The 23,446-nt window shown below is 41.6% G+C and overlaps 1 protein-coding gene across 1 annotated transcript in view; it reads left to right on the top strand.

Annotated features, from left to right (window-relative positions):
• The window catches only part of LOC122815930 (polyamine deacetylase HDAC10-like), a 752,749-nt gene that overhangs the window by 254,291 nt on the left and 475,012 nt on the right, over window positions 1–23,446 (top strand). The gene's annotated exons all lie outside the window — the stretch shown is intronic.

Here is a 23,446-nt window from a genome sequence, read left to right as displayed (position 1 = left end):
TAAAGTTTGGATTAGTAGGTTAGCCTTAATAAACTGTTCTTATATTATATATTTTAATTTGTCTCTAGCTTTTAAGTTTCAGTTCTAAGGTAGCACAGTCTCAGTTTACACTATGGTGTTAAGGGGTGGGGTACTTGGTTAAAAGAATGAATTTAATGCTTTTATTGCTCTTAACAGAACCACCCTCTATAACCACTCCTTTGCACCAAATAACCTGATTATATATAAATTAATGAATGTCGTTAATGCTTTTTATTATGCTCAACTAAGATTGCTTGCTTGTGTGTTTCAATAAAGGATATTCCATTTTTAACTCAACTGTGGACTACCTACTATTTTATTATTTTGAGGTACATATTTTAAAGTTCTGATATTATTAGTGAACTAGGTGCATAACATATTTCAAGGAGTGAACTTCACACCCACCACACTATGAAGTTTCTGCTTGGTTAATAAAAAAGAATTTACAGTCGTATTTAGATATGCTGGCAATACATGTAAATCCATGTGTGGACCGAACCACAAAAGGAGGGGGAGTATCGATATTCATCAAAGATACCCACACCTCCAGGTTGGTGGCAAAGCACGAAGCATCAGAGACTATCCATGTTCAACTAACAGTGGGTAAAACTGCCTTCCAGTTTATAGCCTGCTACAGACCACCCTCCCAAACCCAGGAACCCCACTCGGCCTTCCTGAGAACACTGGAAAATATGAAGGTCTCTCCAAACACCATTATATTGGGCGACTTCAACTACCCAAACATAGACTGGGAGCATTACTCTAGCTCCAACACCCTAGCCCAAAGGTTCCTAGAATTTATAAACTCAAATGCTATGGAACAACTTGTTACCACTCCCACAAGAGGGGAAAACATACTGGACCTGATCATCACCAACATGGGGACTCTATGCTCCAGACCAGAAGTGTATCCTTCACTGATCAGACCATAAACTAATCTCACTGGATATTCACATCCCGACCCCACCCCCTGCCCAGAAAACCACAGTGAAAAACTTCTCTAAAGCAAATTTCACACTCCTCAAAACTGAGGTGGAATCCTTCAAAGTCCCCGGGCCTGTGGAAAATACGGCCCAGACCGCAGAATCCTTTATAAACGCATTCTATGAACACCTTCAGGAATGCATGGATCATGCGATCCCAAATAAAACCAAGACCCAATCCTCCAAAGGCAGACGTCCTGTCTGGTGGACCCCAGCCATAAACAAACTATACAATAGAAGGAGGAAGCTACTAAATGATAGAGCAAAATCCCAAAAGGAAGGCATCACTGATCAGTATTAGCAAAAACTACGGGCACACATAAAATTGTCTAAGGCCAGCTTTGAGAGAAAAATTGCACAGGACACTAAGGATAATCACAAGGCTTTCTTTAGTTATGTTAGGAACCTGGGTGGTAATTCCCAGATATGCTCAGAATTAGTCCAAAATGACAAAAATACACGAACCCACAGACATTGCCAACATCCTAGCTGACAGGTTCAGCGCAATCTTCTCCCCTCCCACCAAAAGGGCAAATATCTATCCCAGCAGAGTGCTGCCCCTGACATCTCAGATGCTCAGGTAAGAGCCGCCTCTCCAAAGCAAAAACACAGCATCAATGGGACCAGATGGTGTCCCGGCTGCGTCCTACATGAACTCCAAGAAGAGCTAAACCCAAACATAAAACTACTGTTCAATCTCAGCCTTACTACAGGATATGTGCCCAAAGAGTGGCGTACAGCAACAGTGGTCCCTCTCCATAAAGGTGGTGCCTCAACAGATCCTGGAAACTATCGCCCCATAAGCCTGACTAGCTTGGTCTGCAAAGCTATGGAAAGGATCATCATGGACCTCATAAATAAAGATATTGGGGACCTACAAACACTGGATCCTACCCAGTTCGGCTTTGTTAAGGGCAGATCCTGCCTCTTAAACCTGGTTGATTTCTTTGAAACAGTCACCAAGGCCATTGACGAGGGAAGGTGGTCCACACAGCCTACCTGGACCTCGCAAAAGCCTTCGATACAATACCCCACTCGGGCATTATAGATAAGCTCACCAGCTTAAATATAAACCCCTATGTCACTAGATGGATTGCAAACTGGCTCAAGGACAGAACCCACATGGTTAGAATTGCTGGAGCCATGTCAGACTCCAAACCAGTTACAAGTGGTGTCCCACAAGGCTCAGTCCTGGGACCTCTCTTGTTCGGTATATATTTCTTGGAGGTACAGGCCAACACGGAAGGACTGTGGCTGACCAAGTTCACAGATGACTGCAAACTGTGTGCCATAATCGACTCTCCAGCCAACACAAGCATCCTCCAAAAGGGCCTCATAGAAACAGACAACTGGTGCCAGAGCCATGGCCTCAAGCTAAATGCCAAAAAGTGTATAGTCATCCCCTTTGGCAAAAACAAAGTGCCCACAAATTACCACATAGGTGGTAATCCATTAAGTACAGAAGAAGTAATTAGGGACCTGGGGACCCAAGTTGATAGCAATCTCTCATTTGACAACCACGTGGCATAAGTGGTTAGAAAAACATTTTATATAGCCCACCTAATCATGAAGGGATTCACATCTAGATCAGGGGAGGTCATCGTGCCTCTTTACTCATCCCTCATCAGGCCCATAATTGAGTACAATGCCTTTTGGGATGTACCTTACCAGACACCTGCAGCAACTGGAAAGACCCCAAAAGTACCTCACCAAGAGGATCAAAGGGCTCAAACAGATGCCATATGCTGCCCGGTTAAAGAAACTCCAGCTCTACTCAGTGGCATTACCGCCTGTTCAGAGGCGATCTGTGCCTGACGTATAAAGCCATGTCCAACTCGGAATTAATGGACATGCTGCACCTCAGAAAATCCAAATCCCATCGAGCTACGCGCTCGAAAGACTTGAACCTCAGCACTGAAATAAATAGGACATGCTGGAGGGACAGATTCATAACCCAGAGGCTCCCTTCACTCTGGAATAAAATCCCAGTCCAGGTTAGGCAGAGGCCCTCATTGACTCTCTTCAAGAGGAATCTTGATGAGTGGATGGGAGATCGTAGGTTTACCCCAGGTATCACTTCTGTGTCACTGTTAGACAGAGGCACAGTATACTAACCTCGAAAAAGGGCATAGCAAAATAAATTTAAAATGGGTGGCGAAAGCCAAACACATTCTGGCTAGGCTTATAAATGCCCTAGGGCAGATAGCCTAGTATGAACCTATGAACCTATGAACCTATATGAACTGCAGAAGAACTTGTTACTGGACACATTGCTGATGCTGCAAAGAGCACTTTTGGCTAACATCAAAGATTGAAGCAATACTAATTTCATGAAGTTTAATCATACTTTGACTTAGGAATGGGGTCCAGTCCTACCATGGTATTAGAAACTCAAAAGATTTGGAGACATTAAACCAGAATAAACAGTTTATTATTTGCAGTCTGAATGTTTGGCAAAACAGTCAGTAAACCCAAGAAAAATGCTTTCACTATACTTTTCTCAATTTTATTCTAAGTGGTTGCTTCTTTTACTACTTTAGTTTTACAAATGACAGCAAAATGTCGCATTTTGCTACATTACTTACACATTCTGCCACATGCAGCACACTCGCATCACTCAGCATTCACTCTGCTTCTCATGCACTCAATGACTTTGACTGGTATACTTTCTGCTGAATCCATTGTTTTCTTTGCATTTTATCTTACACATATCATTTGCTGTATTCATATTAGCATTTTGTGTCTTTACTAGTTTAGTCTCTCTAGGAATTTGAATAGCCTTTTTTAAAGCTAAATGTATATCTAGCTGTAATATTTGTGACACTTCAGTATGGCATCCCAGTTGCAATTCTATTTCTAATTTGTTCATTTTTAGTTTGGTCAAACGTGCAATTTAGAGTCAGTTTATACAAGTGTCTGACAAACGCTTCAGCTGACTCTCCTTTAGCATGAATGTTCTTTAGTTCTTCTTTCAGCTTTTCCCAGTTAGGGGTCGCCACAGCGGAACTCTGGTCCGCTAATGATTGGCAGTAGATTTTTTATGGGTGCTGAGATGCCAGCTCGACGCCTAACCTTCAACGAAGGCACACCCATTCTACGCATGTCTTTCAAATGCCACCGCGGGGAGGACATGCAGACTCCACACAGAAGATGCTCCAGCTGAGACTCGAACGGGAGAACCTCTTGCTGTGAGACAACAATGCTACCGCTGCACCACTGCGGCTTATAGATAATTAAAGTCCAATACTCCCTTTTAAATCTGTTTCTGGGATATTCCCAGGATGCACCAAGGCTTAGAAATTTGCCAAACATTTCTGAAATCATGCCCTTTCATGAATAATATGTGTTTTTGCACAAAATGTTCACTGAGCTTACTTTTTAGCAACTAATATGTAACACACTTACCCTCAGAAAGTGAGAATGAACTGCAAACAGCTTCCAGTGTTTGTCCATAAAGTATCTAATTGTTTTTTTTTCACATTCTTTATTCAGTTTAGCAGCAATTCAAAAAAGGTATTTTATTTATTTATTTAACATTTGTTTAATGGAAAAGTACAATTACATCAAAATGTATCCATTTTCAGAGGAGGCCCGGGGAGAAAAGCTGCACAGTTATATAAAGTAATTACAGAAAGCTCCACAGATCAGATATATCAAGTAATTACAAATTAAGTGATGTACAGAGAGAGAGAATTAAACAAAGGACTTAATATAACACATTAAAAGAAAATTAAAGACAATTTTAAACAAAAAAAAGCATTGTAGACATTTATTTAGATTTTTTGTAGACTCAATGTTTGTAAAAAAAATTGATCTAGAGTAGAGGAAAATTTAGGCATTAGAAAAAGAGTGTTAACATCAGTTGCAGTGGAGAGAAATGTAGTAAGTAGTGGAGCCAGAAATGAGAGGGTAGCCAAGAGATAAATTAAAGAGGTTAGATGTAGGCTGAACTGATAAGAGAAGTTAGCTAAGAGTAGAGCTGAAAAAGCGGGTAGCCAAAGTTGAGCTGAATGTAAAATAGATAAATGGGGGTAAAACTGGTGTCAGAGTGAGATTAGGAGAGGTTAAGCTGGAATAGGAAAGGTGTGCTTGAAAGGAAAAAACATAGTGGGGCTGTTTTCATAATAGCCAGACAAATGGCTTTGTGAAGTTGAATTGTTCTGAGTGGTGCACTTGGTCATTTAAAAAAATGATTATTTGAGGCAATAAGGGCAGTAGTCAGTGAAACAACTTTATTGTGAGGTAAATTACTATTTTTCATTAAAAACTGCTTACCCTGAGCTCACTGGTGTTCATTTGACTGTTTGTCATGGTTTTCTGGTCTGGGGAAAATTTTTCAATCATTTTAAGTCATCCTGATTCTGACACCATGTCAACGTAAACACCAATGGTTCATAGTTACGTAATAAACATGTGACCTCGAAGACCATTGAGATACCTACCCCGGATTTTCTCAATTGTCCCAAAGCTCTGTCTGAACTTAGTGCTAAATGTATCCACTAGTACATTGGCTATGCTGTCAGGATTAGAGTATGGGATATTATTTACTATTAGCTCTGTGCAGTTTTTAGTATTATTTCTGAGGTTTCTAACTTAATTAAAGAATGCATTGCAATTATCTTTTGCCTGAGTGGCTATTTTTACCATATATCTAGCTTTGGTAGAATTGATCAGGGAACACGGTTGCCTGTTAAGTTTGGCAATAGTATTTTTGGCATTTGGAGGGAAATGCCTGCTCATATTTGGGTGCAATTATAGGGGTTTATTCTTAAATTTGGCATTATATTTATTTTGAGAGGGACAGATACTTCTATGTAGCTATATACATGTGCATAGAATTTGGTAGTGAAGGAGCTTGCATTCATAGAAGAATTAGGGGGGTAAGGGAATGCTGAATTTTACTAAGTTGTCACTCAGTTTATGAGATTAGCTTTAGCATAATCTCTGAATGTTAGGTTATTAGAAGGGGTTTCAAGCTTCAGTCTTATCAAGGATATGACTGACTTATGGTCCAGTTTGACTAGAGAAGATGTTACAACTTGTCCCATATTGGTGAGAACTGAGTTCAGAATTTTGTTTCTCCTAGGAGGGGGTTGGAAATATCTGTACTGGTGAGTCTGTATTTATGAAGTCCAAGAATCTATGGGCATACATGTCTGGGGATGTATACATTTCCCAGTAAATGAATGGTAGTTGAAGTCCTCTAACAGAACAGTGTTTGACTGAATGCTTTGGGTTTCCAAACTAGTCACGTAGGAGATATTGGCCAAGAGGAACATAGGTTCATAGGTTCATAGGTTGGTACTAGGCTATCGGCCCTAGGGCCTATACAAGCCTAGCCATAACAATTCCCTGGATATTTCTTCACACAATATTTACTTCCCTGAATCCCTGTCTAGCAGAGTGACTGACGTGATCCCCGGGGTGAATTTCCTATCTCCCATCCAATCATCAAGGTTCCTTTTGAAGAGGGCCAAGGAGGCAGTCTATTCCAGAGTATGGGGAGTCTCTGGGTCAGGAACCTATTCCTCCAGCATGTTTTGTTCATTGTGATGACAAGGTTTAGATCCCTGGAGCATGTGGCTCTGAGGGATTGGGATTTCTTTAAGTGGAGCATGTCCAACAGCTCAGGGTTTGACATGGCCTTGTATGTTAAGCAGAGATCACGTCTGAGTAGACGATATGTCACAGAGTATAGCTGGAGTTTTTTTTAGACGGTCAGCATAGGACATCTGCTTTAGGCCTGTGATTCTTTTAGTGAGGTATTTCTGCGGCCTTAACAGCTGTTGCAGATGTCTTGTGAGGTACATACCAAATGGGGCGTTGTACTCTATAATGGGTCTAATGAGGGATGAGTACAGTGGGACAATGACCTCCTTTTTTCTGGATAAAAAGCACTTAGTGATGAGATGTGCCACATAGAAGGATTTCCTGACTGTTGTGGTGATGTGGTTATCGAAGGTGAGACCACTGTCCACCTGTGTCCCTAGTCTGTCATCACACTTTTGGTGTTTAGTGTACTGCCACCTATGTGGTAATTCATGGGTACATGTTTTTCCCCAAAGGGGATAACTATACATTTCTTGGCATTAAGCTTAAGCCCATGGCTTTGGCACCAAGCATCTGTTTCTGTAAGGCCCTTTTGTAGAATATCCACATCATTTGGGGATTCTATAATGGCTCCCAGTTTGCAGTCATCTCTGAACTTTGTTAGCCAGAGTCCCTTAATGTTGGCCTGTACTTCAGAGAAGTAAATGTCAAACAAGAGCGGTCCCAGGACTGAACCCTGAGGTGCCCCACTTGTCACTTGTCTGGAGCTGGATTTGGAGTCGGCTACTTTTACAGTATGGGTTCTGTCAGTAAGCCAGTTGGCAACACATCGAGTGACGTAGGGCTTTATGCCCAGCTTAGTAAGTTTATCTATGATTCCAGAGTGGGGGATAGTGTTGAAGGCCTTGGTGAGGTCCAGATAGGCTGCGTGGACCGCCTTACCCTCATCCACAGCTCTGGAGACTGATTCGAAGAAGTCAATCAGGTTCAGGAGACAAGAATGGCCCTTCATGAACCCAAACTGGGTGGGTTCCAGTGTTTGAAGGTTGCGAATGTCTTTGTTTATAAGTTCCATGATAATGCATTCCATGCCCTTGAAGATCAGGCTCGTCAGACTGATGGGATGGTAGTTCCCGGGATCCAAGTTGGATCCCCCCTTGTGGAGTGGGATAACTGTAGCTGTGCGCCACTCAGTGGGCATGAAGCCTGAGGTGAGGCTATGATTAAACATGACACTTAGGTGAGGTGCCAGTTCATTTTGTAGTTCATGTAGTACACAGCCCAGGATGTCATCTGGTCCCATGGATGCTGTATTCTTAGCTTTGGAGAGTGCAGTTTCTACCTGCGTGGCCGTGATTACCAGAATTTGGCAATCTTTTGGTATTGCGATGGGCCCTTTAGAGGGTGAGAGGGGATACTATAGTTAGCTATGATGTGTTATGGGGTTTTGTTAATGGTAAGTTGGACCTGTAAGAGTTCCAGGTCATTATCCTGTTAATGAGTCTGCAGGTGAAATTTTATTTTACAAATATAGAAATCCCCTGCTTTTAGTGTCTTCATCTAGTGCGGTGGGTCGGAAACCATGGCAGGAATTAAAACCTCGTACTGTTGAGATTCTTTCAAAATTCTTTAACCAGGTCTCCTTGATGATGTATATATTGATTTATTATGCTACAACTTTATCATATATATACTTGTAATGCAAGGACTTGAGGGTCTGAGTTATGTGGTGAATCCTGGACCCCAAAAGGCAGCTGGCCTCGCCTTGTTCAGTCTGATGAGTGGTGCATCAGTGTGTCTCACACTGGAGTTTCCTCTGATTAGGATGTTGAGTTGTGTGGAGGTTTGCCTTATGGATGGAGATGTGTTTTATGATGGATGCTTGAGCTGAATGTGAGGTTGCTGAGGGTACTTGTTGCTATAGTTGCATATGTGTGAGTTTTGATTTTTAGATAGATTAGTTTTAAGACCCTCAATTTATGTGGGTCTATGTATTTGGTCTGAAGTGCTCAAGATACGTTTAGTGTAGTGATATATGGTATTGACAACCTAGTTATTTGTAGTGCCTTTCTGTGACAGCTTTGCCTCTAATAACATTATAACATTATATAAAGACATCTATCACACTCTGTGGTAGATTTTTTTAAGTAGTAGGTGGTTGTCAGTGAACATGCCACATTGTCTCCGGATACCCATTTCAACCAAGCTGGCTACATAGATGACTGCAAAGTGTAGATCCATGGCTCCAATTCTTATTGGACACACAAAAAAAGAATAAGCTTGCTTTGTGCAATTTCTGACTATTAAATACACTTAGAGTTTCTGGAGTAGGTTATATAGAGGAAGTTATAGTTCTAAGTAAAATGAAACTTCCTGTAATTAGCCTTAAACCTTTTTAGACATCTTCCAGCCAAAAGGGAAAAGGTCAATGCAATACAATACCGATTCACATGCATCAATTAAATGCCAAGGCTTTGCCACTCACATCACAAAGTACTAAGCTGCTTATCCCAAAAGGAGAAAAAACAATGACGCTTCACAAAATTTTTTTTATGGCTGACAACCTCATCCACCACAAATCCTCTACGTCGGGAGTTTTGTTCCTTCCATATCCTGTGCAACCTATGTATTCTAATTAAAAAGTCCCACAACAGTGGGGAAGGGATACATTCTAAGGCTGTATGACCTTATTGTTAGAATACAGACAGTTCTGGGATTCTGTATTAAAGATCCATATTAAATGATTAAAACGCACAACATCAAAATTCATTATATCAGACTTCACAAGCATCAAACCTGCCAAACTTATTGACTTAGCAAAAGCACTGTAAACAGTATTTTTGCAGTGGAGCAATGCCCCTGCACCCACCACATCCCCACAACTTTAAATATACTAACTCCAAGACCATGCAGTCATGGGAAAAGATCTAAATCCCTTGGATAAACAGAACCTTATTGTTTCCAAATCTCATCCAAATGTGCTGTATCTTTGTATCACGAGAGGCATGCAGCTGTCTTGCCATTTACTCATACAACTACACAGCACTGTGCAGAACACACTTTAATGCACTCCAAATAAATAAATTGGTAATATGAACTACTGAAATGCATTCATGCATCCATTCATTCACAAGTCCTTTTCCCCCATTTTTGTATATAGGCCCGAGGTGTCACTTCAACAGTGACAATCATCTGGAGCCAAGGTTCACACCAATGGCTGGCTAGCCCTGCTGCAGTTGTTCTGCCATGCCTCACATCCTCACGCATACACTCATAACTATGACCAATTTAGAGTATCCAATCCACCTACCATACATCTATATATCTATACATCACTCTCTCTGCACACACACACACACACACACACACACACACACACACACACACACACACACACACACACACACACACACACACACACACACACTCATACCTATGACCAATTTAGAGTATCCAATCCACCTAATATATATATATATATATATATATATATATATATATATATATATATATATTCATAGATTCATAGATTCATAGATTAGTACTAAGCTAACTGCCCTTGTGAGCCATTTTAAGCTTAGCCAATTATCCCTTGTGAGACTCAAACCCTGCACCTTGTGTTTGTAAGGCAAACACCTTAACCATTAGGCCACCCTCCCACCCTACATCACTCTTTCTGCACACACACACACACACACACACACACACACACACACACACACACACACACACACACACACACACACACACACACACACACACACACACACACACGTCTTTGACAGACATCCAAAGTCTGAAAACTTGGAATGCTTGTCATTGCATTAAGGTTGAATCAGAAAAATTTGCATACACTACAAATCAAATCACAAAGATTAAATAAAATCTTTCTTTTTTTTTTGCAGTTAGGCAGGCCCCTTTGCAATCTCCATATGCCCTGCTAATTTTATATGCCAACTCAGAGATTGTGCTATAGTGGGGAAGGGTCTATATTATAAACTCGAATGCTTACCTTATCAAATCCCTAAAAGTCAACCCCTCCTCATCGAACTGCATAAACACTGAATGCCTGAAACTGTGAAATTCAAAACGTCGAACTATCATACTTGTCCCACCCCACCGCCCTCTACATACTACCTACACAAACAAGCTAAATACACCACATACATACACTAACCAAAACCCTACTTCTAACCCTACACTAAATCTTACAAGTACCACCATGTATGCACTTAACTTAACCCGCACCCTAACCCTAAGGTCTGTAACTATCGCACACTTACCTTAAAAAGCTAAACCCAAACAAACTAAATAATCCACACACACACATACACTTAACAAAACCCTACACTAAATCTAATATACATTACCATCTATGCACTTACCTTAACCCGCACCCGAACCCTAAGGTCCGTAACTATCACACACTTACCTTACGGAGCTATACCGCAGAAGGCCAACCATGATGATTTGACGTTTCCGGTTTTGCTCTTCTGGACGTTCAATGTTTTTTGCATTTCGATAAGGATGGGTCGACGTTTAGAGATTCGATAAGGTAAGTGTTTGGGTTTGTAATATAGACCCAGTGAGGAAGGGGTATATTTCCCATTCCCCACTGCACCGCAATCCCGCACTTAAAAAAGCTGTTATATGTGATCAGCTGATTTTTGATCATATGCGATGGCTTTTTTTTTTTCAATTGAAGAGCTGCCACTTCATAGGGTTTAAGATAACCCTTATATAAATTGTTGGTTATTGTTGACTTTTACCTGAACATTTGTAATGTGTTCTGTGTTTTTAAATGTAAAGCATAGCAGTATTTTCACAGCAGATAGCTAAATAAATAATTGGGATGACACAGTGGCACAGCAGATGGTGTTGTCGCCTCACAGCAAGAGGTTCCCCAGTTCGATTCTCAGCTGGGGTGCCTTTTGTGTGGAGTATGCATGTCATCCCTGTGCTTGCATGGGTTGACTTCCTCCCACATCCCAAAGACATGCAGTTGGTGGATTGGACACTCTAAATTGGCCATAGGTGTGACTGTGCATGTGAGTGTGTGATGTGGAAGCACTACTATGACAGGGCTAGACACCCAACAGCGTAAGCCTTAGTAGTGGGTGATTGTCATTGTTGAGGTGACACCCAACTCTGTGTGCAAAAATGGGAAAAAGGGGTTGTGGATGGATGGATGGATGGATGGATGGATGCATGGATGGATGGATATACAACAATCAAAGGTGTATATAAGGAGGCAGGGAAATTAGTTTGTCATCTGAAAGATCATTTATAGGAAGATCCTGGAAGAGTTTAGTGGAAACCCCCAATCAGGACCAACCTGCGGACTGTACCATGTAGAAGTACTTACTTCTGCTTACAGAACTAGACACAGAGCCTCAGACCTTGGGAAAGACCTCCAGCCTTAACATTTTGCATTAAAGAGAACCTGTATTTTGGAGGGAATGTGTGAACCATGAACCTTTGATAAACATAACCTCAGATACTGTGCATTTTATTTGGCTCTACACAGCCAAGTGGGCTATGAATTTTTTTTTTACCTGTATTTTTGTATACGTCTTGTTTCCTGTGCCTCCTTGAACAGACACGGGTAGTGTGTGCATTTGCATTTGCCCAGAGACATGACAATACTACTTCTGCTTCCAAGTGCAGATGATACTTGGGCTACTAATTCCCTAAAGCAATGTAACTTTTGTTGCTGGCGTGGTTAACTGGTGAGCACAACCATAGAAGAATTATTAAATAAAATTGTAGAATCATAGATAAGGACTGACAAAAGGCTAGTAACAACCACAGCAGGAACTAATTTTGCTGGCCAGTATAATAGCCACAGCCCCAGGACTGAGTCACTTATGAAGAAACTAACCAGGAAGGATGATCTGGAGTCCTGTCCGGTGACATTTGAGTGAGCAGACCAAGCCAAACTCCTGTCATCCTAACAGACCAGAGAGGCACTGAAAATGTATGCTTACATGGAAGAAATTGATTGCATGGACTATTATAAATGGAGTTTTAATTTTGATAAACCTGTAAACCCACAAATGTATGATATAAATGCTCCTTTAAAGCTCTAACTTGAAACTGATAGAAACACTAAAGCAAATTGTTAATAATGTTAGCAGATAACTTTAAAAGAGCTTTGTCTAGTAATATAATAAATTGGGTACTGCAAAGTGATCTCAAGAACTCTATTCATAGGTTCATACTAGGCTATCTGCCCGAGGGCATTTACAAGCCTAGCCCATCGTTTTGTGGCTTACGCCACCCCTTTAGTATGGGGAACTATACCCATTATTTTGCTGTGCCTCTGTCGAGCAGTGACACTGAGGTTATCCCTGGGGTATATCTGTGATCTCCCATCCATTGGTCAAGATTTCTCTTGAACAAGGCCAGCGAGGTGCTCTGCCTCACATGTACCGGGATTTTGTTCCACAGCATAGGGAGTCTTTGGGTGATGAATCTATCCCTCCAGCACGTCCTATTAATAGCCGTGTCAAGGTTTAAGTCTCCCGCCCTTGTGGCTCTGATGGATCTAGATTTATTGAGGTGAAGCATATTCATTAAATCTGGGTTTGACATGGCCTTGTATGTTAGGCAAAGGTCACCTCTGAGCAAGCGGTGAGCGACTGAATAGAGCTGGAGTTCTTTCAGTCGGGCAGCATAGGACAGATTTTTGAGGCCCTTTATCCTTTTGGTGAGGAACTTTTGTGGCCTCTCCAGCTGCTGCAAGTGTCGGGTCAGATACATTCCGAATGGGGCATTGTACTCAATCATTGGTCTGATGAGTGATGAGTAAAGGGAGACTATGACCTCCCTTGATCTAGATGAGAATCCCTTCATGATAAGGTGGGCAATGTAGAAGGTCTTCCTAACTACTTTAGCTACATGGGTGTCGAATGACAGACTACTATCAACCTGGGTCCCCAGGTCCCTGATAACTTCTTCTGTGCTCAGTGGATTGCCACCCATTTGGTAGCTAGGGGTAACCTTGTTTTTCCCGAAGGGTATGACTATGCATTTTTTGGCATTTAACTTTAGGCCGTGGCTCTGGCACCAGTTATCCGTTTCTGTGAGACCCTTCTGAAGGATATCTGTATCAGATGTGTTTTCTACTATGGCGCCCAGTTTGCAGTCATCTGCAAACTTTGTCAGCCATAACCCTCCTGTGTTTGCTTGTACTTCGGAAAAGTAGATGCCAAACAAGAGTGGGCCCAGGACTGAGCCCTGTGGGACACCACTTGTGACAGGCTTTGAGTCTGACATGGCGCCAGCAACTCTGACCCTGTGGGTTCTGTCACTCAGCCAGTTTGCAACCCATCTTGTGATGTATGGGTTGACATTTAAGCTGATGAGTTTTTCAATGATACCCGAGTGGGGTATTGTATCGAAGGCCTTAGCCAGATCGAGGTAGGCTGTATGGACTGCCTTTCCCTCATCAATGGCTTTGGTGACTGTTTCGAAAAAGTCAACCAAGTTTAAAAGGCATGATCTGCCTTTGACAAAGCCAAACTGGGTTGGATCCAAAGTCTGCAAATTCCTTATGTCTTTATTTATGAGGTCCATTATGATCCTCTCCATGGCTTTGCAGATAAGGCTTGTCAAGCTAATGGGCGGTAATTTCCAGGGTCGGTGGAGGCACCGCCTTTGTGAAGTGGTACCACAGTTGCAGTGCGCCACTCCTGGGTGCGTATCCAGAGGTAAGACTTTGATTAAACAGCTGTCCTAGCTGTGGGTTTAATTCCTCATTGAGTTCATGGAGCACACAGCCGGGGACACCATCAGGTCCCATGGATGCTGTGTTTTTGCTTTGGAGAGAGCAGTTCTCACTTGGGCGCTGGAGATGTTTGGGGGCTGCAATCGTTTGGTATAGATATCTCTCCTTTTGGGGGAGGGGAGAAGTTTGCACTGAACCTGTCAGCCAGTATGTTGGCAATGTCTGTAGGATCAGTAATCTTCACATCATTTTGAACTAGCTCTGAGCATATCTGGGAGTTTCCTCCCAGGTTTCTAACATAGCTAAAGAAGGCCTTATGATTGTCTTTTGAGTCTTTAGCTATTTTCTCTCGAAATTTGCTTTGGATGATTTTATGAGAGCTCTTAGTTTTTTACTTATAGTGATCAAGGGTGTCTTACCTTTTAAGGATTTTGCTCTATCTTGTAGTAGCTTCCTCCTTTTGTTGTAGAGTTTGTTTATGGCTGGGGTCCACCAGACTGGACACTTGCCTTTGGTACAAAGAGTCTTTGTTTTGCTTGGGATTGCCTTATCCATGCAGTCCTGCAGGTGCTGGTAGAAGGCATTTGTAAGTGATTCAGTGGCTTGAGTACTGTTTTCCACTGGCTCGGGGGCCTTAAAGGAGACCACACTAGTCTTTAGAAGTGTGAAGTCAGCTTTTGAGAAGTTCTTTACTGTGGTCTTTTTATTTCAGGTGGGGTGGGATGAGGACCTCCAGCGAGATTAGTTTGTGGTCTGATCTCACCAGTGAGGGGTACACCTCCGGTGTTGAACATTGTGCTCCCATGTTCGTGATGATGAGATCAAGTATGTTATCTCCTCTTGTGGGGATGGTGACTAGTTGTTCCATGGCATTTGAGTTTATGAATTCCAGGAACTTTTGGGCTAGGGTGTTTGGGCTTGAGTAGTGTTCCCAGTCTATATTAGGGTAATTGAAGTCACCTAGTATGATGGTGTTTGGTGATACATTTATCCCTCTAGTGTTTTCAGGAAGGCCATGTGAGGTTCCTGAGTTTGTGAGGGTGGCCTGTAACATGCTACAATTTGCAGAGCGGTCTTGCCTATGGTTAATTGCACCTGGATGGTCTCCGATGCATCGTGCGTTGCCACCAGTCTTGAGGTGTGGGTGTCCTTGATGAATATGGATACCCCCCCTCCTTTCTTGGTATTGTCCGGATTTTGGGGCCGGAACGCATGATATGAGGTAAAACCTGATAGCACTGGGGTGCTCTCAGGAGCCTTGAACCAGGTTTCTGTCACAACACAGACATCGATGTTCTCCATACTGAGAAGGGCCTCGAGTGCGTGCATTTTGAGATTTAGACTTCTGGCATTGAGCAGCATTACCCTTAGTTTTTTCCTTTTTGTGTTCTAGGGTGGTAGGTTTAGAATTTGAGCCTTGCCTAAAAAGGCACTATGGGGTGGCAAGAGCCTTTGCCAATATCCGGAATCCCAGGGTGACAGGTGCAAGCCGTCCCTTGGAAGCAGCGTGGCTTGTCCAGCATGTCATCCCAGGCAGACAGACACTGGATCCCCTTTGAATGACACCAGTGTTTAAGCCAATTGTTAAAGCTGATCATCTTATCTCTGTATTGTGGCATCATTCTTGGTGAAGGTAGGATACTGCTCAAGGTCAGGGTCATACCTGCCTGGGCTACATAATCAGAGAGCTCCTCAATGTCTCTTTTCATGTAGTCCAAGGAGGTACTTCTCAGGTCGTTTACACCAGCGTGGACAATGACTGAGTCATATTTGTACCTGCTGTTGAGAGACCTGAGTGCTTGCGTTATGTGGCGGATTCTAGCGCCCGACAGGCAGCTTACTGTGACCTTCTCCTTACTCAGTCTGGTGAGCGGGACGTCAGGTAGTAACTTTAGCAAGACACCTATTAGTCATTGATACAGTATATAAAACCAACCTATCTGTATTTAAGGCTAAAATTGCAATAAGAAATGTAACATCTCCCATGAAACATAACCAACAAGTAACGTTAATTTGTTACAAATGGGGGGAGTCACAACTCTAAGTTCTGTGCTAGTAACACTGACGAGAGTGTTACTGAATGAAATGTGAAAACTATAAAGCATGCTTTAGATGAAGTAGATGGATTGTGATAAAAGTATAGCTTGGACAATTGACTCAACCCTGTGTCACTGTGTTACAACCAAGATGGTAAAATGTAATGTGTATTTCAAAAGGAAGATGCTCAATCACTTTCCAATTCTGAAAGCATGACTTCCCTTGTCAAGCAATCCTTGAAAAAGTGTTACATCCAATGGCTAAAACTCCTGATTTAACCCATTATTTAAAATTAGGAAAAAAACAATTTTCTAATGTTAAAGAAGTATGGGAAATGTGTGAAGCAGGGGAATCCACAGACGCAGAAAGGAAGGCTGATACACATAATAACAAAGAGGAAGAGAAGCAGTTTGAGTTCATCCATTTCGTGTAAGATTGCAGGGGAGCAAGACAGTGATGTTTACATAAGTACTCAATATGAAAACCAGGAGAAGTGAGTTGGTGTAGAAACTACCAAAACATCCAAAATGTGGCTGTGGTTAGGCAGTAAAAAAGATCTGCTATCAGATGTATTTCTCAATGAAGTGTTGCAGAAATGAAAAATTATAAAAGATATTAGCAGAGGTTCAGAAGATGAACTGATAAGAAGCTCTGATGTAAAAGTCAGTTCACGACAGAAGTGTACGCAGAAACTTCTCCAGTATTAACACACAGAGAAAAAACATAGAAAAAGAAAGCCAGTTGAATGAAGACCCTAAGAACACAGAAAGTGACATAAGCAGGAGAATGCAGTTATGACATTTTTTGTTAGTATAAATCAGAGAATGCAAATGCAAGTGGACTTTAAGCAACAGGAATCTGTAAACCAAGAAAAAAGTACAACTGACAACAGATTTTGTTCTGATATGCCCTTTGTAGTGGGGGAAAATAAACAGAGAAGGGAAAAAGGTGAGATGGTGGTATCTACTCACACTGGGGTAGAGCAAGAGCAGCCCACAAAAAGACAAGACACTCAATGGACCTGCAGTTATAACAGAGATAATAAAATTGAAGGAAATGTTTGTTTAAGACTATCTTTTGCATGGATATAGATAGAAGAAGCTGCTCTATGACTTTTTTGGAAGAAAAAGCTGTGCTGTCCACCTCAAGACAGGTTACTGAAGAAAGTAATCCTGAGTTAGTGGACTTACAAGTAAACCAAATATATTTTAAAAAGGCTCATTCACAATGTAAAGATAGTACTTTATGTATGACAAGCATGAACATGCCTAAAGTTATTGGGTAAGAAGTAAGCAAGATGTCATCAGTTCTTCTTACCCTTATTTTGAGTTAAAAGATGGTCTTTTATACAACGGAGTGCCATAACTAGCATGTGGTGAAGGAGGCAGTTTCCCCAGGTGTGAGTTGTTGGGGGCATGATGGGCAGATTCCAGCGGTGGTGGTGTGTAGTACTGGTTTCATAAATAAATGCTGATTCTGAAATTACATTCATTGGTAATGTTTCAATGCTTTGAAGCTGCTTGTTGCACTAGTAAGCAGCTTGCTAAACTACAGTTTTATACGAGAAACATTTTTATCTCCCCCCTTTAGATAACGGGGTCCTAGTTCAGGAATCTGCACAGGATGCCTGATGACTTAGCTATAGTTGTGATCTTAAGTAAGTAAAAAAAATGGAAAAAAATATTCAGTTATTAGGGAGCAAACCTTATACACAATGCAATGAGGTTAGTTTCTAGTCGTGTTCAGCAGGGACATGGGAATAAACCAAACTAAGATAGGAGTCATAGCCAGATTTTACTACTATGGCATAATGAAAGAGATCTGAAAAGATGTGAGTTTCTTGCCTAGAATGCTTCAAAAGTGCACCTATTCCTGATATAAAAATCCATTGATTTTAATGTCTGTCACAGAAGTATCCTTTGAATGTACTGCTATGGACATTGTCTTGTTACTGGTAAAATCTTATGCAACGCTAAGTGTAAGGCCATTGCAACAGAACTGACACTCTTATTATTCAGAATAAGGGACACTTACTGACAAGCAGAGACCCTTTATGTCAACGGTACTGCATCAGTCATGTCAGCTGTTTAGAGTCAAAGAGATGCAGCAGAACTGTAGCTAGGCAATCAGGCATCTTATGCAGATCCCCAAATGGGCATCACCCCTTTACTTCAAGATGAGGAAAAACGAGGTGGCTTCATAAAGTTAAAAAAGGCTTATCTCTTATCTGAAACCATAGCAGACTGCTGGATACTAATATAAAAGATACCTTCCTACAGTTATGAACACGCATTGAACAATATGTTTGTCAACCATTACTGCAAATACAGGATCAGTATTCATTTATGAAAGGAATTGCATTTCCCCACCATGAGCACCTGCTAATTGTGCCCCCTGTCAGTGTGCACCTGTGCAGCTGCCCACTTTACCCACCTTGGTTACAGCTTTGAGATTACAACATCAGTCTACTGTGTGCAAAAAATAGGCCAGAACAGAAGTTTCATAAAGCAGTGAAAGGAATGCTGACAAAAAATTGTTAATGCAGATATTAAAAACTAGGACCAGTTGCTACCCTATCTAATATTTGCAATTAGAGGGGTGCGCTACCACCTTTAACTTTGTTTACCTTATTTGAACCTTTATATGACAGGCATTCAAGACATTATTGACATTGCTAAGACAATGTGGAAAGAAGAAAAAAACACCATTCAAAACAGTGATACAACACTGTGCTCGTTTGCAGGATAGATTAAAGCTGGTAATTCCTATAATAAGAGAGCTCCTGCATGCAGCCCAGGAAATGGAATAACTGGATAATAAAAATGTGTAACACACAGAGAATTTAACCCAGGAAATCAATTACTATTGCTAGTGCCTTAGGGTGAAAACACATTTCTGGCCAAATGGCAGGCAGCTATTTGAGGTGATAACAATTAAATGCACTAAACTATAAGGTTAGACAACCAGAAAAGATATAAATAAATCTATCACATTAATGTATGGATGCCATGGAAAGATACAGAGAATTCTGCAGAGTGCTTGCAAGCACATTTTCATACAGGAGAGACAAGAGAATATCAACCTGATTGGCACTTAGAAGAATCCTTGTCCAAAGCAGAAGACAAAATAACAATAAAATTCTTATTGACCACAAAACTGAAAAACACAATCAGCTTCCCTCGTTGTCACCAAAACCAAACCAAACACATAAACGTAGAAGCCAAGGAGAAGACAGGATACCGTAAAATTCTTATTAGTAAATAACGGAGTGTTTTTAGAAATGTCTGGGAGAATTCAGATGATACAATGTAACACAGAGAAAGCAGATGCAGCATCACAGACCCAGAGACAGTAAAGCAAGATATTCAAAAAATCCTTAAACTACATGAGATACAAGAGTGACTGGGGCAGTACATATAGTGACTGGGGCAGTAACTATAGTGACTAGGGCAGTACATATAGTGATTGGAGCAGTGCAAAAGTGCTAGTTCCTAAACCCGATGGAAGTACTTGACTCTGTTATGACTTCAGGAAACTGAATAGCATTTCAAAGTGTGATAGCTATCCCAAGCCCCAAAGCTGATAGAGAACCTAAGAAAGGCCAGCTAGTTTCAACACTGAGTTTGATGAAGGGATATTGGCATATGCCACATACCCTTCCACCAAAGAAAAACAGCCCTTGTAACATCTGACAGTTTAGTCCAGTACCCAGTGCTTCCACTTGTCCTACTGGGTACCTCAGCCACCTTTCAGAGGCCAGTGTCTAAAATACTGAAGTGGCACTCGTTGCTGTGGTCATTCACTGACAGGACAGGAGTCCCACTTACCAAAAGTACAGGCTATATTACAGTCAATAAGACAGCCAGGCTTTGACCATGAATGCTAAGCAAAGTCAACTAGACATGGTGGAAGACAGGTATTTGGGATATCTTATTGGAAGAGAGGTGGTAAAACCATTTGTAGAAAAATTGAGGCCATAAAAAACTGATCTGTACTCTCCACTAAAAGCAAGTGAAAGTTTCTCTTGGACTAGCTGGGCAGTATAGAAAATTTGCACCTAATGTTGTGGCTATTGCTTGCCCATTGGCAGATCTCAAAAAAAAAAACAAAACAAAAGGAAAGCTCCTGTCAAAGTGAATGAGTTCTTGAAGCAGAGTATTTAATGAAGTAAAAAAGGAGTCTGTCTCCTGAAATTGTGGTACTGAGTCCTGACTTTACTAAAGAGTTTGCCCCATATACTGACACATCACAGGTAGGTTTGGAGTTAGTGCTTTCCCAAAACATTCAAAGTGAGGGTCTCCAGGTATGGAAATAAGGTACATAAGGAAAACTGGTGGTGGAATGCAGAAGTCTGGGAAGTCATCAAAAGAAAGGAGTGCAGGGAAAGTAGGAAACAGAAAAGACTGACCAGGCTAGGAAGGACTACTGGTTGGCTAACAAAGACGCTAAGGAAGAAATTGCAACAGCAAAGAACAGGGCATAGGAGGCACTCTACCAGCTTCTGGAAAGTGACTCAGTAGGTGGTACAAATAAACTATATCAGGTTGTAAAGCAAAGACAGAAAGATACAGATAGTCAAACACCCTTCATAAGGGATGCCAATGACAACCTACTCACCAGTCCACAAGACATCTAAAGCAGATGGAAGGAGTATTTCAGCAGCTTCTGAATGAAGAAAACCCCACAGAAGCTGTAGTGCCCCAGACACAGCCTATGATGAGAGTAGAGGAGGAGCCCACCCTAGAAGTAAAAACAGCACTAAGGAAGATGAAGTCAGGGAAAGCAGCAGGCTCAGACGAGGTCACAGCGGATATGATAAAGATGTTGGGTGAGATAGGGGAGAAATGGCTCCTGAGAGTGCACATAGCAGTGTAGAGAGAAAGGCGTACCCCAGATGACTGGAGAATAAGCATACTTGTGCCAGTGTACAAGAGCAAAGGGGACATCCACAACTGTGGGCAGTACAGAGTCATCAAACTCCTATCACATTGCATGAAAGTTCTGGAGAGGGTGATTGATAAATGGATACTCAGAGTAGTAGAATGTAAGATGTGAGATGAGCAGTTTGGATTCAGATCAGGGTGCAGCACAACTGACCCAATGTTTGCAGTAAGACAGCTGAGAAAAAGCTAGAGGTGAGTAAAGAGTCTAATTGGGCATTCTTAGACTTGGAGAAAGCATATGACAAGGTCCCAAGAAAGCTGATTTGGGCAGTACTGTGGCAGTCCAAAGTCCCAGAAAGATTGGTAGAATTAGTGCAGACTATGTACTGGGACCCAATGACTCAAGTACTAACAGTGTTTAGTCTCACAGTGGAATTCCCAGTGAGAGTTGCTGTTCATACTGGGGATGGGCTGCATTAACAAACAGGTCAGAGGGGACAGATCAACAAAGCTGCTGTATGCAGACTATGTGGCAGTACAGGCAGACTCTGATCTAGAACTTCAGCAAAGGATAGGAGAATGGAATGCAAATCTGAAGGCACATGAGATGAAACCAAGCACAGATAAGACAGTGGTAATGGCAGCAAACTGGGGAAATCAGAGGAAGCTGAGAATAGCGATAGAAGGGAAGATAGTGGAACAGTAAACAGCTTCAAGTATCTGGAAGGGGTGGTTGAGGAGAAGGGAAGTCTGAATGAAGAGGTCAAAGCTAGAATCCGAGGGGCTACAGCCAACCGGAGTAGAGTGTCAGGTGTAGTGTATGACAGAAGAATGCCAAAAAAGCTGAAAAGTAATGTGTACAAGACAGTGATGTGACCAGTACTACTGTATGGTACAGAAATCTGGGCAGTAAAGGCAGAGCAGATGAGGAAGCTAGAGGTGATGGAAATGAAGTGCCTGAGAAGGGTGCTATGATGCACACTGTGAGACAGATGAAGAAATGAGGACATAAAAGCAGAAAGTCTTCAAGAGGAATCTTGATGAGTGGATGGGAGATCGTAGGTTTACCCCGGGTATCACTTCTGTGTCACTGTTAGACAGAGGCACAGTATACTAACCTCGAAAAAGGGCATAGCAAAATTAATTTAAAATGGGTGGCAAAAGCCAAACACACTCTGGCTAGGCTTATAAATGCCCTAGGGCAGATAGCCTAGTATGAACCTATGAACCTATGAAACCAAAGTGGCTCCAATTGCAGGAAAGATCAAAGAGGACAGATTATGGTGGTTCAGGCACACGTGCAGAAAAGCAGAAGACAATCTGGGGAAGAAGATGGATTTTGTGAAAGAAGATCTGCAACAATCAACCATGATTGTCGAAGAAGGCAGGAGTGTGTCATTGAATCGAGAGAGATGGCGACAGTTAACATGATACCCTGACCCTGTGTAGAAAATGGGGAAAAGGGGGCTGAAGATGATGATGATGGTGATGTTAGGCAGGCACTTCAGTCTGGTAACAAATCATGCCGTTTGCAAAGGTGAAGTCGACAAAATTATGACAATACAAAGTTCTGCTGGTGGCAGTATCCCTCCAAACCATTCAGTGGACAATGACCCAGAGATTCAGCCTAACCAGCAAAGATATTGATGTGTTATTAAGTGCCTGCAACCAAGTCTGTAGGATACCACATTTTGTGAATAGGCTTTAAAGTGGTCCATGTAGGTAGGACATCCTGTTTAGACCTTGTATCCTTTTATTGCTAGTGTCTGGGTAGATATATCCAAAGGGGGCATTTATACTCAGTGACTGGCCTAATAAGGACCATGTAAAGGAGGACAATGAGGTCCCTAGAATTAGACACAAAAACCCTCTGTTTATAAATTAAATAGAAGGAATGTTAGGCCACTGTCCACATACGTTCACAAATCTCAAACACCTGGGTCAGCTCTTAGGGGTGTATTCTCAATGTGGTATTTCCCCAGAAGTAGAATAGTTTCCAAAGGATATCTTAATGCATTTTTTACCATTTAGTGTATTTATATACATATATATATATAGATATAGATATAGATACATATAGATATACATAGATATATAGATATCTATATTTATTGTATTGTCCTAAATGCTTGTTTGTCAACATCTGTTTAATCGACCACATTTGGTTGATATATGCAGATGGTTGACAGGTGTGTGAGATCCGCACTTGTCAGGTAGGGCTTGCCCCCTGCAAAAATCAGTGT

This window comes from Protopterus annectens, chromosome 11.part0, assembly GCF_019279795.1.
Source record: "Protopterus annectens isolate FY-2018-M chromosome 11.part0, PAN1.0, whole genome shotgun sequence".
NCBI classification, from domain to species: Eukaryota; Metazoa; Chordata; order Ceratodontiformes; family Protopteridae; genus Protopterus; species Protopterus annectens.
The sequence above is the reverse complement of the archived record's forward strand: the minus strand, read 5'-3'. Positions and strand labels throughout refer to the sequence as shown.